This window comes from Eurosta solidaginis, chromosome 5, assembly GCF_040869045.1.
Source record: "Eurosta solidaginis isolate ZX-2024a chromosome 5, ASM4086904v1, whole genome shotgun sequence".
Lineage (NCBI taxonomy): Eukaryota > Metazoa > Arthropoda > Insecta > Diptera > Tephritidae > Eurosta > Eurosta solidaginis.
The window spans coordinates 85,841,346-85,853,879 of record NC_090323.1 but is presented as its reverse complement, the minus strand read 5'-3'; the positions used below and the strand labels follow the sequence as shown (position 1 = coordinate 85,853,879).

Genomic DNA, 12,534 nt, shown 5'->3' with positions numbered 1-12,534 from the left:
AGCTTAACGTTAAGGTGCATCCCTGCCTAAAGCTCAACAAAAACTCAACAGGTTATTTCAATTCAATAGTAATATCTTAACTACATAAAGAAAACAAATGGCTTCAAGCCTTTAAACATTTCATTTTGATAAAGGAAACATCGGATTCATCTACTATTATTTTTAGCGTAGATGTATGTAATACTTCTTTTATATTGCTAAAAAGCACATAGTATATCAAAGTACAGAAATAGAAAACAATACAATAACAAATTCACAACCGGTATATAAAATGACAGTTTTTAAAAAATCCTTGATGAAAAAAAATTGCATACATATAATATCAAAAATACCTAAATGAATAAAAAAATATTCAGGGGATTCATTTCAACTTATAAAAGCTACTTCATAGAAAATTTTGCGAAATTATTTAAAAAGAAGTAATTTAACAAAAGTAATTACCGAAAATAAATATTGGCACACTTTATTTTTGAAATTTTCACAAATTTCTTCTTCAGTAAAATTATTTTAAATAATTTTGTTAAAAACTGTGTATTAGATTCAATACAAAAACTATAAACTTTGTTTTAAAATTGTTTGCCAAACTTTTTTCTCAGACTTTCTTAAACTTTTTTCTCAGAATTTTCAGAATCTTTTGGAGTATGTAGTTTTGCAGCCCATTTAGTTTTTTTGTGTCTTAGAATTTAATGCGTTACAACACTGCATACCCAAAAAATTTGGCGAATTTTGCAAACATTTTTTAAACAAAGTTTATAGTTTTTGCAATGAGTCTTAATATATAGCTTCTTAAAAAATTATTCAAAATAATTTTATTGAGGAAGAAATTAGTGAAAATTGCAAAAATAAGGTGTGCCAATATTTATTTTCGGCACTGTACACATAGTATTTTACGAAGAACATAATTTTCTATTTTGTACGTATTGGTGTGGACGGTTGGTATTTTCGATCCAGTTTGATTATCGTCAATCCACTTCACTTCATCCCTAGTTGTTGATTTGGGATCGCGTAATGGACAAACTGCATTGGCCATGTGGTTCATGGCAGCGCAAAACTCTGTCATGCAGTTCAGTGACTCTTGCCGAAATAGTTGTTCCGCTTCCTTTCTTCGTTGAATACTTCCCATCATCTTAGAAAACATCTCTTCAGAAGTTGACGATGATTTGTTGCGGCGACGTGAATTGGTCGGAGTCCCAACAATGGCGTCATGTACCTCACCCGGTAGTCTAAAAGGGTGACATGATGGGGACGGGGTCTCAATAATGGGTTCATCGAACTCAACCGGTGGACTGAGAGGGTCGCATGTAATTACCATTTCAGTCTAAAAAAAATCAAGGAAGAATGTTAGTTTTTTATTCATATACATTTTATGGGAGTAAAGTCGTACCTCTGCACCAATAGTTGGTACGCCTGGTTACCCAAGTACTATCGTCGTACCGATGGCATTTAATGCCCTCTGCTCACTTTCAGAAACATCTTCTTCTACCAACGGTCCTCCTCCCGTTACCAATCGATTGGCTTTGTTTTTCCTCGACCTGGATCACACCTGGTTTTTCCAATAATTAAGAGACTGAAATAAAAATGATTTGAATAGGACTAATTTTACTGTATATTTTAAGGGGTTTTTATATTTTTCAAGTTCCAAGCCTTCAATCGGCTGCATGTTAAAGTGCAGGAAGATTACATCACAATGGGGATTGTACGAGGCCACGAAATCAGGGGGCATGGGCACGCCGCAGGGAGGGGAGCTATCACCTCTGCTACCACAGCGGGTATGGGGTCAGAATATACCCGCGATAGGTATGCCTGTCGTAAGAGGCGACTAAAATACCAGATTCAAGGGGCTGTGTAGCGCAACTCTTCAGGTTGCCAGCGCAATATATAGCTTCTCCAAACCCAATTGTCAACTCACCTATCCGCGGCGAATCCTGTTTCACTAACAGACGAGGCTCTGGCGACCCTAAGCTCCTCATGGATCTGTACACAGATACGGCAAAGGACCATCACATCGATAACACTCCCCAAAGCCTTCGGGGAGCAACCTTATCGCTACAACAACAACATCACCTCTGCTGTGGACGCTGGTCATCAATCAGATGCTCAGGCGATTCGATGAGGGACCCGTAAAACTTACGGTTTACGCAGATGACGTGGCAATTGTCATAAGTGCAAAGTGCCTTCCAACGATTAGTTCTTTGATGGATCGGGCACTTCGGGATATTTATACCTGGGCATCTAATGTCGGGTTGAAAGTCAATGCGGTGAAGACGGATATGGTCTTGTTTACAAAGAGGTACAAGATCCCGATGCTTAGCATTACGGGATCCCTCGCTTCCCAAGGCAGTCGGTTCTATGTACCGGAGAGACTCGGGATTTTTCCCGACCAAGGACTGTCATTTCAGTGTGACCCATTTAATTTGTTTCGTCCCCCCCCACAAATTGTGATCCTCCCAGCAGCTCCTTGCAGCAGGACTGCTCCATATTCTCTTACTCCGGGAAGGCATCGAATCCAATCCGGGTCCGTCTCCTGACCCCGGTCCTGTGAAATGGTTTTGCTTCATCTGCCGGAAAAGAATCTTTTTAGGACGGTCATGCTCTGTTCAGTGTGTCTCGTGCAGTGGGGCGAAGCATTGCTACAACAACAACAACAACAACATTACGGGATCCCTGAAAACAACTCCGACGGCTGCGCTGTATGCCCTTCTGCACATTCCACCTGTAGACCTGGTAGCAAAGAACATAGCATTAACAACTGCAACCAGGCTCGGTGCCTCGGGGTAGCTTTGTGCGCCGACCATATGGCCATAGTAGTATAGCGTCATCAATCACAAGACGAACATACTACCTGATTCCCCATCTGCGCTTCGAGGGTGATCTTAAGGCCACAATAGAGGTGGACGGTTGGCGCAAGGGTGCTCAAATGACGGACGAGGCGATACATGTGTACACAGATGGGTCCAAAGTAGTGGAAGGAGTAGCGTCTGCGGTATACTGTGCTGATCCGGAAATAAACAGATCCTACAGGCCGCCGGATTACTGTAGCGTTTTCCAAGTGGAAATATTAGCCGTAACCAAAGCAGTACAAACACTGGAAGAGAATAGCTTAAGCTGCAACCGTGTTAACTTTTATATTGACAGTCAAGCAGCAATTAAGGCAATAATCTCGCATAGCACAGCATCTAAATGCGTGTTATAGTGTAAGCAGTCCCTGGAGAGAATCGGGACAGGGAGAAGCATACATCTATATTGGGTCACAGGGCATATGGGAATAGATGGGAATGAAAAAGCGGATGAATTAGCTAAAAAGGGCGCATCCATTGAAGCTTGCTCCGCAGACGTCCCAATTAGACTGTGCGAAATTAAGCGAAGGATTTCCGTAATATGCATAGCACAACAACAGCATTAAATGCCATAGCCTCAGTATTTCTATGCATGTGGGTCTACAGTACACGCATGAGTTACAGGAAAGTTTCCGGTATTATATACGACAGAACTTAAGTGTTAAAACACGTCGGAAAAGGTATCAAAATATGCGTTTTGTCCTCGATGTCAATAGGCCGAAAGTGAAGATTCGTTTATTTATTTCTGTCTAGAGATATTTGCAATGGAAGTTGACAATTTTTTGTCAATTTCTTATTGGTGTCATCACACATAAGCGTCTTTCGCATCAATTTTTTTTGCCAATAACTCTTCACTAAAAGAAAAAATTACTTCCGCTTTTTGATTAATGATATCGAGGTCAAGACGCGTCTTTTAATACCCCTCTCAACGTTTCCGGCCGTGCTTTAGCATTTGCAAGCTGTATTATAAAATTAGCTACACGACATTCATATGTTCATTTTATTTTTCACTATTTCATAATTATATAGCAACTTACCTCTTTCCATTTCGGCGGAGTTCGCGTCGGTCCTTTTAGTGCGTTAAGGTGCTCTGCCAATTCCGCCCACAGCTCCTCCATTCTCTTAGGATTCGTGGGGTCGTTTTTGTTTTGCCTTATACGGGGGTGGCTTTGGACAAAGGACAAATAGCAGTCTATTTGTTCTTTACTTGTCCGATACTGTTTATCCATAACTGTAAAATAATTTATATTATTTATTTGCATGAAAATTAACAAAATGTAAACGTTTTGCATTTGTTTACATTACTTACCATTTCCAGCCATTTTTTGCAGCACATAAAATTATAATGATACAATGCAAATAGTGATGCAAACCGGCTGTTAGCGATTACTCATTCTCTGGCCCCATGGCATTCGTTCAATTCATCGATTCGGGCTAAACATTTTTTAAACACACATTTCAATCGTGTGTGTGTACATGCTTATTACAAATCATATTCTTCAAGTTTTAAGTAAATAATTTTGTTTATTACATGTGTTTGAAAACCTATTTTCATATGAAATCGATAAAAAATCATTTTGTTGTCATCTTCAATGTAAGATGCAAACAGCTGACTGTCTCAGTGTGTTCTCACCACATATAATTGGTGAATTTCTTGTGATTTGGCCTTATAGATTACCAATATGATACCAAGTCACAAAAATTGTCTCTAAAGAAAAATCTCAAATTTAGTGACTTGAGATGAGACTGAATTACAGAATCCAGCCATAAGTATCAGTAATGGGCCCTTAAATCGTGGTGAAGTTACGCATTATTATAGTTTTCCTTCTGCTGACGACGAAAGACGAGACGAAGCGATTGGTGTAAACAAAACAAATGAAAAGCATAGTGGCACAAGTACAAACAGCATTAGTATATGTCAAATACCAAAATTTACGATGACATTACGCGACATCGAAGATTCTATTAGAAAATTTGATGGGTCTAACAAAATTCCAATAGAAATGTGGTTAGAAGAGTTCGAAGAACAAGCTATTTTGATGCATTGGGATAATTTGCAAAAGCTAGCAAATAAGTCACTACGCGGTATTGCTAAATTATTTGTGTTAAGCGAAAGAGGCCTAAAGTCGTGGCAAACATTAAAAGAAGCGTTAATAAATGAGTTCAACGCCCGGATTCTATATGTGGTAACAATATTCTTCACCACGGTAACGAAATCATGCGGCAACTTTTACACGATTTTGGTATTCTACCCGCGAAAGTAGCGGGAAAATTGTTTACTCGCAAAAGTAGGTGGTTACATGGAAATAACCACACAACAGCTGTTGTTTAGAAAAAGCAAAACTGAAAAATAAAGAATTGTGTTTAGGCCAAATGCCTAACTTTTACCTGATTGACGGCGCCCCTCCCTAACGTTTTAATAATATTTCCAGCCACCCACACTCACGCCGCATTTGTGTGCATGTATGCACATGCATGCGTTTCATTCACATGCACGTGTGTGTGCAGGTTGTCAGCACCCATGCACGTATATGTGGGGGTTGTTGTGTGTGTGGCTTTTTTCCCCTCCTTAATACCAGAGGACTTTTTCGTGGCTTAGCGGTTGTCCTCAACGGGATAACCGGCCTCTTTCTCGATTAACCGCCAAGCAGTTCACATCGCCCAGGATCATCACCGCCAGCATTTTGTACGTTAAGGTAACATTATACCCATTCTATAGTTTTCTTTTCACTTTGGAATTAAACATTATTTTATAACGAGGAATTCCTCTTTTGCGTTCTTCTTTATTTATTCCGAGTGACCCATCCATTCCGAGATCGACCCGTGTGCGCCTACCCACTGCCGGTTTCAGACGCACCCAGGCCGAACATTGGTCCTCCTCACCAGGAACTAAAAGCGCCTCTTTGTTATACAGTCCACAACACAGCACAATTTATCAACCTCAAAAACTTTTGCCGAAGGATTTTGCCTACTACAAAACTTGCGAATTGCCACAAAAACTCATTAAAGGATTTATTTGCCAAAGCACATTCCAGTAGACCCACCAAAGAAGTTTGGGAGTTACATACTAAACAATTTGTCAAAGGATTGCCGTAGCAGCCAAACACAACAGCGAGAAAAGTGGGATTATATTATACAAATACCGAAGCCACAGCACAAAGAGAAGTAAGTGTTATATTTCTTGCCATTTTTTTTTTTTTTTTTAAGTGTTATTGAAGAAAAATAAAGAAAACACCTGTGTTGTGCGCGAAATATTGAAATCGAGAAGAAGTGTAAAAAGTGAAATTACTTAGTGGGCACCATTTTTCCATTTTAAAAGTCAAACCACTTGATTTGTTAATTTATTTCAGTCCTTGTGATTATCTGGTCTATCCCCCCACCAGTGGTAAGGTTTTCCAGACACAACACAAGGAAGAGGGTAACCTAACCTCATTTTCCGCACCATACTAAATAGGTTTTTGTTGTTGTTTATTTGCACAACACAAACACGAAATCAAGTTCAATTTAATTTAATTAATCCGGTGCTCACTTCACTTTTTAAACACTTTTTACACTTTTTTCTTGCGCTTACTTGCGTATATTGCACGCATTTTTTCACTTTCACCAAAATACACCCATTATTTGTGGAGGTGGCGAGTGGTCCCCTTTTTTGTTGTTGCCGCTGAGACAAAAAGTCTGTAAATTAAACCTTTTTCTGTTGTCGCTGCTGTGACAAAAAGTCCATAAAATAAACCCTTTTCGTTGTCGCTACCAAGACAAAAAGTCTGCAATAAACAAAATAAATAATAAACTCGAAGTTCAATAGTTTTTATTTAGGGCTGGGCAGGCATATTAACTCAGAAGAGTTCTATTTTTCTAATCGGAAATTTTCTCGTTAATAAATGTAAATAAAACAATGGAAACCTACATCCGTTTAGCAGAATCAATCGCAGAGTTTGATAAAGATTACAGCCTTATTCCGGAGAGCGACCATAGCAAACACACCCTTGCAATACAGCAGGAAGAGTTGCGGCTCTTGTGGAAGAAGGTAAAGTCTGCGTTTGATTCGCTATTGGGATCTGATGAGGTGTCAGCGGATGACGTTATGGCGATCAGAAAGAAGCAAAAGGCAGCATACGCAATCTACGTGCGATGTTCAGCGTCTATATCTGCTGAGGCAGAAAAATACAAGAAGGATGAAAAGAACGTCAACCCTGAGCAAGAACCTCATGGGCATAAAATTCGCCTCCCGGCTTGCGACACGGAAGTTTTTAAAGGGGATTATCTGTCTTGGCCAACTTTTCGCGACCTGTTCACGGCAATATATATAAACAATTCTAGTTTGAAAGGGGTGGAAAAGTTATTCCATCTCAACAACAAAACGCAGGGCGGAGCAAAAGATATCGTAAAAAAATGCCCTCTCACAAATGAAGGTTTCGAGATGGCCTGGAAAAACTTGTGTGAAAGATACGAAAACAAACGTATCTTAGTTAACACACAACTACAAATTTTATTTAACTTAAAAAAGGTAGAAAGTGAGTGTGGCAGTTCAATAAAAAAGCTGCAAAATGATATAAATAATTGTATTTCGTCCCTCAAATGCCACAAAATTGACACTTCCAATTGGGATGCAATCCTGACCTATCTATGCTCAACCAAGTTACCAGAGAGCACGCTGGCTCTTTGGGAGCAAAGTATAGACCATAAAATGGACATATCCAAGTGGGAGGATATGGATAAATTCCTGTCTAATCGGTTTCAGACACTTGAAACAGTGTCTGGTTTTACAGGGCATGCCACTTCGAAATTGCAAAAACCAAACGCGTCGCGACAATCAACGGAAACCCCTACGAAAAGACTTGGTGCTTTTCAAACGAAAGTATCCAAGCAAACAATAAAATCAATTTGTAAAATGTGTAAATCCCCTGAACACAGATTACGCAACTGTTCACGCTTCTGCGACTTAACCCCAGTAGAAAGGATTAAATTTATAAAATCCACAAGTGGCTGCCTGAATTGCTTATCCCCAGGACACACCGTGACGAAGTGCACCAGTTCCTACAACTGTTCCAAATGCCACTCTCGTCACCACACGCTCCTGCATGCGGATACATCTCAGCACACGGCTGTACGCAATCCTTTCAAAGATGCGGATAATAGCACAACAACTTCGGCACAGGCGCGACAATCTGCGAACCAGAATGTAAAATCCTGTCATGCCAATTCCAGCACAGGCGTGCTATTAGGAACTGCTCGCGTACACATTCGCTATAATGGTACCGACTTCTCCGCACGGGCATTAATTGATTCAGGGTCTGAATGTTACTTTATAACTGAAAGACTGAAACGCAGAAACAATTTGCCAGCGAGAAAAATGCATGCCCAAGTTTCAGGCATCACAAATTCGGTGTCAGCTCAGGTGAAAGAAGCATCCAAAATTGAATTACGTTCACCAGTGGATGCCTGCTTCAGCCTGACTACACCCGTTCTAGTCCTAGCCAAACTCACTGGGAATCTTCCATCCTGCCATATCAACGTCATGACTACGCAGGCATTCCCAGACTTGGTTTTGGCAGACAAGAGGTTCTACATCAACGAAGATGTAGACCTCATACTTGGAGAAGACATATATCCCCAAATTATACTGAGTGGTCTGAAAAAGAATGTACTAAATACACTTTTGGCCCAAGAGACAGTGTTCGGTTGGATACTAACCGGTCGCATCGAAGCACCGAGTCCAACGAAGAGCATCATGTCATTCTACAACGAGGTTGCGTTGGACAACCAATTAAAAGCTTTCTGGGAGGTAGAAAATGTTCCCAAAAACAAAATGCTTAATGAAGAAGAAAGGTATTGTGAACAATTATTCAAGGACACAACAAAACGTGATGAAAGTGGAAGATATACAGTCTCGCTACCATTCAGGCAACATTACCCTGAGAAGATTGCATTAGGACCGTCTCTAAAGCGCGCATGTTCACAATTCTTCAGAAATGAGGGGCGATTACTGAAAACCCAAGAGTTAAGGAAAGAGTATGTTCGGGTGTTATCCGAATACGAAACGCTTGGACATATGAGAAAAATTAAAAATAATGTACCATCCGACGATTCGGATAATTATTTCCTGCCCCACCACGCCGTTGTAAAGGCGGAAAGTACCACTACCAAGGTGCGCGTCGTCTTCAACGCGTCAAGTCCGACAGCAAATGGCATTAGTCTAAACGACATACTCCACCCAGGTCCAGTACTCCAAGCAGACTTGCCTATTTTAATTTTACGTTGGCGACTGTATCGCTTTGTCTTTAATAGTGACATAGAAAAGATGTATAGACAAATTTGGGTGACCGATAATCACGCCAAATTTCAAAGAATTGTCCATCGAACATCCCCCAACGAACCTATCAGTCTTTACGAACTAAAGACTGTCACATTTGGTGTAAACTGCGCCCCCTACCTCGCGATACGGTCACTTCTAAAATTGGCTAATGATGTAGAAAATACCCACCCAATAGCATCGGGTATATTATGCGAAAGTATGTATGTCGACGACGTTTTATCTGGAGGGCATACAATAGCGTCAACTATCAAAGCAAGGAACGAGATTCGCGAAGCATTACACTCAGCTGGCTTTCCATTGCGCAAGTGGACATCCAATTGTGAGGAAGTCCTTCAGGACATCCCCAAAACGGATTTGCTCAGCGAGGATTTCCTAGCGTTTGAAGAGGCTAGCTCGGTGAAGGCACTCGGAATACGATGGAACGCGCATTCAGACATGTTTTACTTCACCGCAGGAGTTTTAGAGAAGGGCGAGAACATCACCAAACGCGCAATCCTATCCGCTATAGCCAAACTTTTCGACCCTTTAGGCTGGCTTGCACCAATGGTCATAGTAGCAAAAATATTAATGCAGAATATTTGGTTAGAAGGCACCGGATGGGATGAGCCTGTCTCACCAAATACATTAGAACGGTGGAAAACCTTCACCCAACACTATGGCGAAATAGATAACATACGGATACCGCGGTGGGTAAATTTTTCCCCGGAAGGCGAAATAGAAATCCACGGCTTCTGTGACGCTTCCGAGAAAGCATATGCTGCAGCGATATATATGCGCGTAAAAAGAGACGATCAGGTTTTCATTCACTTACTCTTAGCAAAAACCAGAGTAGCTCCAGTGAAAACCATCTCGCTACCACGTTTAGAACTCTGCGGCGCCGTGCTTCTCGCAGAAATGATGGAATCAATATTCCGAAATATTCATTTGGGACCCGTAAAAGTTCACCTCTGGACGGATTCAACCATCGTACTCGCATGGATAAGAAAGCCGCCCTGTTCCTGGTCAACCTTCGTCGCACACCGAATCACTAAGATCATCGATATGGTCGGTAGCAAGGACTGGCTTCACGTGGACTCGGAATCTAATCCAGCGGATCTAGGAAGCAGAGGATTACTTGCATCAGAGTTGGTCAACAATTCGTTGTGGTGGCAGGGACCTTCATGTCTGCAAGAAGACAATTCTCACTGGCCAGCACAAGAGATCGAATACAAAACGTCCGTTGAGGAGAAGAGGGCACAAACATATGCCACGACAAGGGTAGATCATGTAGATATTCTCGACCGATTCTCAAATTTGCCCAGGGCTTTAAAGGTTCTATCCTATGTTAGGAGGTTTTATAAAAGAACTCACCCAAAAACAAAATTCTCGTTCCACGAAAAAGCGTGTATAATCTCAGCCGATGAGATTAAGGCAACGACTCAAGCATTAATACGAGTCTGCCAGAAACAGTTTTACGGGACAAAATATTTAAAATTGAAAAATAGGGAACCGATCGACCGAAAGAGTGAAATACTGTCACTCAACCCATATATCGACAAAGATGACATTATTAGAACAGGGGGGCGTCTAGGGGCGTCAAAAGACATGTCATACAACGAGCGTCATCCGATCATCTTGCCTTACAATTGCAGGCTGTCTCGCCTTACAGTTATGATGGCTCATCATGACTCCCTTCATGGCGAGAACCAGCTCATGATCCGTCTCATCCGAACCCAATACTGGATACCGAATGTCAAGACCATGATCAGAGCCATCATCCACAATTGCAAAACCTGCATTATTCACCGAAGGCAGGCACAGTCCCAACTTATGGGGACCCTTCCCTGCGAGCGGACTACTTTTACCCGCGCGTTCACCAATACCGGGGTAGACTTTGCAGGGCCTTTCGACATCAAAAGCTACCGCGGTAGGGGATGTCGACTGTCAAAAGGCTACGTATGCCTTTTCGTATGTTTTTCCACTAAGGCCATCCATTTAGAAGCCACTAGTGACCTTAGTACCCCAGGCTTCCTCGCGGCCTTTTCGCGTTTTATCGCGAGAAGAGGATGTCCGAAGAACATCTACTCCGACAATGGTACGAACTTTGTCGGAGCTTCCAGATCTCTACGATCGGAATTCAAAGCCTTCCTGGCAGAAAGCCGAGACAAAACAGTCTCCAAGTATAGCCATCAAGCACTAACTTGGCATTTTATTCCCGCCGGCGCTCCACATATGGGCGGCCTGTGGGAAGCGGGAGTGAAGAGCTTCAAAAGGCACTTCAAAAAGGTCGCGTCTCTCCATAAATATACCATGGAGGAGTTCCAAACCCTTTTGTGCCGGATTGAGGCATGTCTAAATTCACGGCCTCTCAGCCCGGCGTCCAATGACCCAACGGACTTGGAGCCACTAACCCCAGGACATTTCCTAACCGGCAGCCACCTGCTGGCTCCACCCGAACCAGATGCCAGTGAGAGCTCTGCCTCGATGATCAATCGATGGCAGAAACTCAAAGCCCTCCATCACACTTTCTGCCAACGATGGAAGGTGGAATATCTATCCGAACTTCAAAAACGAGTGAAGTGGAAGCATCCCAAAGAAAATATAAAAGTGGGAGATCTCGCTGTCATCAAAGAGGACAACTTATCTCCCAACGAGTGGAGGCTCGGTAGAGTCGTCAACGTACACCCCGGTGAAGACAACCGAGTACGTGTGGTCGACCTCTTTACCGAGAAGGGTCAAGTCCGACGACCTTTGGTCAAACTGATCCTTCTTCCCACGGAGGAGATAGATTGCGAGAGGACCAAGAGCTCCTCCTAACAATCCCTCCGTTCCTCCCTACTTTCGAAATATCCCAAACCATCCCACTCACTCGTTATTCCATAACGAGTATACCAGAGAAGCCTTTACGCAGACCCTCGGTCTGCCACAGAAAACAAGGGCACTCGGCCCATAATCCTTTTAAATTTTTAAAATTTCAAAACCCAGCGCTCGTTCACCGAAACAAGGCCAATCAACCACCCTAATGCAGATCTCCATCTGCCACAAAACACTTTTTTTTTAATTCTTAAAAAATCAACCCCAATTCACTCGCTCACCCCGAGCGAGGACAACAGAAAAGCCTACGACAGAAGGGCGAACCGATCTGCCAGATAATCTATTCATATTTTTAAATTTCAAAAAAAATCAAACCCGAAATTCACTCGCTCACCCCGAGCGAGGACACCAGAAATCTTCCCACTCACTCGTTCTCCCATAACGAGGATACCAGAAAAGCCCGCACGCAGATCCCCTATCTGCCACAAAATTCTATTTTTTCATTTTCAAAAAAAACATCCCAAAATTCACTCGCTCACCCCGAGCGAGGGCACCAACAATTAGAAAAGAAGTTAAGTAACGAAAATA

The 12,534-nt window shown here is 42.0% G+C and overlaps 1 protein-coding gene across 6 annotated transcripts in view; it reads right to left on the bottom strand.

Annotated features, from left to right (window-relative positions):
- The window catches only part of cort (cortex), a 616,404-nt gene that overhangs the window by 139,200 nt on the left and 464,670 nt on the right, over positions 1–12,534 (bottom strand). The gene's annotated exons all lie outside the window — the stretch shown is intronic.